The 6,626-nt window shown below is 37.5% G+C and overlaps 1 long non-coding RNA gene across 1 annotated transcript; it reads left to right on the top strand.

Moving 5' to 3' along the window:
• Window positions 1–3,224: 3,224 nt before the first annotated feature.
• Window positions 3,225–6,426, top strand: LOC138916074 (uncharacterized). The gene is made up of 3 exons (XR_011422724.1): window positions 3,225–3,351; window positions 4,847–5,009; window positions 5,111–6,426. It is a non-coding gene; the product is annotated as an uncharacterized lncRNA (long non-coding RNA).
• The last annotated feature ends 200 nt before the right edge of the window (window positions 6,427–6,626 follow it).

Below are 6,626 nucleotides of genomic sequence, written 5' to 3' on the forward strand. Positions count from 1 at the left end.
GAGCTTCATTGGCTCTGAAAGGCAGACAAGGAACAACAGAGAGAAGTTATAGGTAGTAATGAATATTAAGCTTAGATAGCCTCTTCAGAAGTGAGGCAACACTTCAGCGGCTGAGAGTGGTGGTGGTTCCTTAATAATTATCCTCAGCTGAAGAGAGACTTCTCATCCAAGAGCATGTCCCCTCCCTGGGGACAGCCGAAATCTAATAGCTGTCTGATGAGGGAGAGTGGAACTCTACTACCTTCCTTTACTCAAAGCAGGGCAACTTAAAAGGGCCAGCTCAAACTCCACAAAGGATCAGCTTAGGGCTTCTGCAACCACAATTGAACTCCCCCCTCCAAACAATCCTACTTCTTGCACTTCCCCAGAGGTGTTGGTTTAGGGGGCACCTTGCCGTAAATCTGTACACAAATCTCCATCTTGAAGTCTATTTCTTGGAATCTAGCTTAAGACACAGAGAGACTTGGGTTCAGCATTAGGGAGAGCTTTCTCACGAGTAGAATTTCCTTAAAAAAATAGTATGGACTTCCTCTGGAGGCTGTGAGTTTTTCCGTTTTTAGAGCTAGTCAAGCAGAGGCAAGGTGACCATGAACTGGAGTTGGCGAAGAGGGGATATTTGTTTTCTTCCTCAATGAGGAGTTGGAGTAACTTATTCTAAAAGCTGCCTTTAACTCTGGTTATATGATATGATTCTAAAATGATAGAACCACTCTCTTTATAAAATCTATATCTAGGGTGCTCCCTTCACTTAGGTCCAGGTTACATATTAGGGAAGATGATTCTTCATATATCCCATGTTCCCACTTGACTCCTAGAAAAATACGTAATGTATAGGCTGGCCCCAAGTTTCCTAAACTCGCCTTAATTGACACCTTACCAAAGAAGATATACAGATGGCAGTTAAACATATGAAAAGATGCTCCACATAAAATGTCATCAGAGAAATGCAAATTAAAATAATAATGAGATACTGCTACACACCTAGTGGAATGGCCAACATTTAAAACACTGACAATACCAAACGCTGGTGAGGATGTGGAGCAACAGGAACTCTCATTCATTGCTGGTGGGAATTCAGAACAGTATAGCCACTATGGGAGACAGTTTGGCAGTTTCTTACAAAAGTAAACAGATCCTTACCACATAATCCAGCAACTTTTTTCCTTGATATTCAATTAAAGATGTTGAAATTTTATGCCAACACAAAGCCCTGCAGCTTTATTCACAATTGCCAAAACATGGAAGCAACCAAGATGTCTTTCAGTAGGTGAATGAATAAATAAACTGTGACACCTCCTGACAAAGAAATGAGCAATCAAGCCATGAAAAGACATGGAGGAAACTTAAATTCGTATTACTAAGTGAAAGAAGCCAATCTGAAAAAAGGCTACGTACTGTACGATTGCAACCATATGACATTCTGGAAAAAGTTGGTTGTAACGTTTATATTTTGGATCACATATCACAGCCTCTTCTTGAGAGCTTATTATATTCTTATGTGAAGTCATGACCTCACTGAGAGTTCCTGAATTTGGAGCTAGATACAGTCACAGATTGCTGTTGAATTGACCCTTTTGGGAAGGAATAAGAACATATTTTCATGCATTATGCGAGACAGTTGAATCATGCTAGCTGGAATATTTTTTAAGTCTAAAGGTAGAAAGAATGGGGTAGTGGGGAGATGAAAGAGTTAACTCTAGAGGAAATTTACCATTCTTCTTGGCTTCCCAGGTCTAACCCTCATTATTTGGGGCTATTCTCACCTTTTAATGTACAGTCTACTTTCCATGCTACAGGCGGACATGCCGGCCTCACTTTCTCAGCCTAGCTTGCAATTAAAACACAAACAAGCAATCAAGTGTCTGAAAATCAGGTCCACACACCCAGATTCTATTTGGGGAGATAGTGAAGGATAAAATAAGTTCCTTGTAGAACTCACTTTGGGCAGAAGGTGATAGCAGAGGTTGCAGCTACATCCAATTTGTTGGGTCAGCAATAGCAGTGAAGTCCGTCATGGGATCCTGTGTCTATGTCATGGAGTGGGAGGTGCAGCCTGAAGTTTCTGACCATCTTTGCTGGTGACAGTCATGTCTTTACTGGGTCAGTTCTGCAGTGAGGGTTGAGGCAATGTTTTTGCCCGTGCAGACTCCAAGCCTGTTTATCTGGCTCTCCAAATTGATTTATGTTACATACATACAACTTAAATTGCCCAGAGTGTGTTTCCGCTGTTTTCAATTTAGATCTCTGATTAGTATCCCACCAAATATTTGAAACAAACCTATAGGCATTATCTGAGGGTTATTGTAACCAGTAACCCATGTTATGTTGAGTGAAGCAGCTAATGGTGTAATGATGTAAGAACTCTAACTCAACAGTTCTTGGGTGAATCCAGGAATATACACTAAAGGATATTCTCTCCTGCTGTTGTCTGGATTCTCTCCAAAACTAGTAATTCTGTGAGAAGACATGGGTCTTCCACATAAATAAGTCCCCTTGTAGGCACCAGCAAAGGAGACCAGCACTGCTATCACCTTAGGGAAGAATCCTTTCATTTCCTATCTCTCTGACAAGGTGAGGTCCTTTTGTTACAGGTTTCTTGGAAGCTGTATTTCTCCTTCCCTAACTATGATCTTATTACATCTTATTTTTTAAATTTTCTGTCTTTGTCCACCAGAATACAATACATGAGGGCAGGGATCTTATCTTTGGTGTCTTCAGTGCCTAAAGCAAAGTCTTGCACAAAGTAGGTGTGGAATAAATAGCTGTTGACTGAATGAATAAATGAATGTATATTTGAATTAATGCATCTGTTAAAGGAAACCATATCAAAAAGGGTGAGGATGGAACTAATGATGGACTGAGTCCAAAAATAAGTGAGGAGAAAAATATAGTAGGAAAAAAATATGTGTTATAAAAAAGCACTCTTGAAAGCACCAGATATTATGGGGGCTGCTGCTATGAATTCCATAGTCTCTATTCCAGCATCTGTTTGCTCTTGAAATAACTTCTAGTCTAGCACTGAGTGGATAGGAAAAGTAGTTACACTGGTTTCTGCAAGAAATGAATTGTTTTCACATCTAACTCTTATAATGAAAAAAGATATAATGGATTCATGCAAAAATAGATATAGTTGGTTATGAAATGACATGTTATCTTGTAATTACTCCATCCTGTGCCTGGGCTGCATATAAGAAAAGTAATTGCAGTGAGAGACAGAGAGTGATATTACCCCTTTCTTGTTCAGCATTGCCTTTGAAGATATGTATGAGTTGCTAACAAATGACTGACTCTGGATCTGAACAATGAAAGCCAGAGAATGAAAGACATACCCAAGCAAATCATGCTGATCAGGTACTGCTATTCCATTTTCTCTTGATCACTCTACTGTGTAATTAATGGATAGTGTTCCTAAAGCATGGAACAGAGAAACAGAGAATACTTTACGTGTATCCTAGCTTCACATAGTCTCTCCTTTTTCAGGAAAATTAAGATAAAACAAAACAAAATGCTCCATATAGATTTCTTCGCTTATTTAAAGCAACAGAATTGATGGTTTTTAGAAAGATCTCATTTTATTCCATAATAGACTATGATTTGGCAAATGGCTAAAGCGTTCACATTTCTCAGGTAATCATTAAAAATGGGGCTGTGGCTGCCATACTCATCACTGTATAATGAAGAGAGAAACTCAAGAATGGTGATGGGAACAATAATATTCAGGAATTTTCTTCCACCCCTTCATTCAGAGTGCTTCCTGGGGATAGATATTTAAATCCAAGGCAGGTATTTATAGAACACTTCTATGCATTCAGCTGTATATGATATTGTAAAGCTATGAATTTATGCCTGCCATCCACCCACTCAGTGACCCTAATATCATTGATAAGTGCACAAGGCTGACCTCGCATGAGAGTCTTCCAGCTGGGAGAGCTCCTTGTCATGTTTCCAAATTCAGTGCCTTATTTGAAATACCAAACTTCCGAATAATTATAGAGACAATTGGAGAAAAATTTACTGATATTTAAGATCAGCACAAGACAAATATATTTACATATTTTCCAATTGGAAAAAAATAAAATAACATTTGCATATCTCAGAACAAAGTCTTTAAGTTGCTTCTGTAGTTGTTTTTAGTTCTTAGACAAGCAAAAGATCCTGTGCTTCTTATTTGAACAGGCCAATTCTATGAGGAGTTGACAGCGCCCTTTCTTAGAGGCAATGTTTACAGTACTATTTATGGAGGTGAAATCATATGTGTCAATTTCTATTTGAAGATATGCTTGAATTGCAAGTGCAGAGAAGTAGAAGCTTTGTTCTGTGTTTCTCAAGGATAGGATGTCAAAGTTTTCCTATTTTAGTTTCTGAAATTGAGATGCATCTTTCAATCAGTATGTAATCATGTAATGTAGTAGAAATTGTTTTTCTCTAAAAACTATTATTAAATCAATAGTGTATTTTATAGCTGAAGGTGTTTTAGAATCAAGGAAATGTAGTATATAGATAGCAGCCAAAAATGCACTTTATATAATTAGATGATTAACCTGAAATGTCCTTTCCTTCACATAACTACCTTTAGTTCTGTGTTGAAAGATCAATACTTAATATGGAAGGGAAATAGAGGAATCAGAAAATCTGAGAATTTTGTTGTCTCTTCTGCTTGTTGAACCTGAGGGGGGAGAGGCTGGCACCTTCAGAGTTGCACTATTTGTCCAAAACCAGACCCCTTTCCCACTCTATCCACATTAAATCCTGATCCTATTCCTGATCTGACAAACTGAAGCTTTTTCTTGTTGTCCAAAGTCAGGGCTTTGTCATATTAATCTTGAATGAATTCCTGTGATTTCAGAATTACTAATATATGTGATCTTCTTGGTATCTGGACATCAGCTTTTCCAAAGCACCATTATTGGCAAATCTGTAAATTTTAAAATCTGCAATTGTGCTGGGTAGCAATGGCGCCCTCCAAGTTTCAGTCCCTCACAATGTGCTGTTCACCCTGCTCCCGAAAGGTAAGCCCCAGTCCTTCTTTGGATTAGTGTGACATAAGCTTATGTTTAAATAAGAGTTTAATAATAAATATTGAAATCCCACTATTTTATTCCCTTACTAGGATCCCGAGGGCTGGGAGCCAAATATATATATCTTTCTCCACTCTCCCCACAAGCAGAAGGTTGCAGAAATCTCCTTTTGGAAACCTGACCAATCCTCTAAAAAAGACTTACAGATAGTGAAGTCGGGAGTTTCTTAACGAGATGGACAAGTCAAGTCCTGCTATAATAAAGGTAATCAGTACAAAAGGAGCCTATACAAACTTGAATATGAATGAATAGCCAAGATCGCTGAGTTGAGGAAGGCATGTAAAATGAAAATCAGAGATGCAAACAGACAAAGAGAAAAAATTCAATTGAAAGAAAAAGAGACTATAGAGGAAGAAGAAAATTTAAAATACACCATCACTAATGCCATCAAAAAGATAAAGAATGGTATTGAATCCCTGAAATTGTAACAAGATGGAGAAAAAGGACCATCCTAGAAACAAAAAAGAAGCTCTTGGAAATTAAATAGATGAAGGAAGAAAAGAAAAGCTCAATATTAAGGAGAAAAGTGAAGACGGAGCCTTAGACCGAAAGAATAATTAGAAAACAGAAGAGAAAAGATAAGAAAATCAGAGGACTTATAGGGGAGGCTTTACTTCCAAATGATAATTCTAAACTGAGTGATAAAATACAAATATTAGCTAACTATTAACTGAAAGAAATTTCCTAAGAAAGATGATTTCCAAATTGCTAGGATTTATTTCAGAGTCGTGCAAAATGGATTAATATAGACCCACAACAAGGCATTTATTCAGGAAATTTCAAAACACTGGAGGAAGAACTGCCTAAAGTTTCTGAAAAGGGAAACTGAAACATTCAAGAAAAAGAGAAGCCTCAGATTTCTCAACAGCAAAGTTGGAAGCCATAAGTCAATTCAAATGTTTTCAAACTTTTACGAGAATCTCATTTGTAATTAAAATGCTTTACCCAGTCGCTTTTCAAAAAGTCAATTAAACATGAAATGGAATGAAGATCATTTTCAGACATGCAAGATCTTGACAAACTATCTCTTATACACCTTCTTCAGGAAGCAAATGAGGAACAGTCCTCATTAAAAGTTGCAATAGCCCAGAGAGAGAGACTCAAGCAGTTTTGGAACTAGAACCCAACACTAGAAAGAGGTAAGATGACACATATACAGCCAAAGGTGGCATGTGATCAACCTGTCTCCAGAGCACCCTGGCCAGATTGCAGCAAACCAAGAAGCTCCATTCATTTCATCAAAAAACACGGACTTGATTGAAGAGAATGAGTGACAATATCACGAGGAATTTTATAACACTGAGGGGACATTAGTGTAGAATTGATATTAAGTACATAGAAAACAAAATAACTATATAAAACAAGAAAATTACCATCTCTAGGAAAAATAAAATGTGGAGGAAAGGAAAAGCAATCATAACAATGCGTGAGCACGTGGTTCAGATGCGACTAGCCTTGACATAGCCATCTTAATGTGCACATTGAATATTGATCTAACCAAATTTAAGATACAAATAGATTAGGTAGATGAAATGTGTCTGGATATTT

The sequence above is a fragment of the Equus caballus genome, chromosome 1 (genome assembly GCF_041296265.1).
Source record: "Equus caballus isolate H_3958 breed thoroughbred chromosome 1, TB-T2T, whole genome shotgun sequence".
NCBI classification, from domain to species: domain Eukaryota; kingdom Metazoa; phylum Chordata; class Mammalia; order Perissodactyla; family Equidae; genus Equus; species Equus caballus.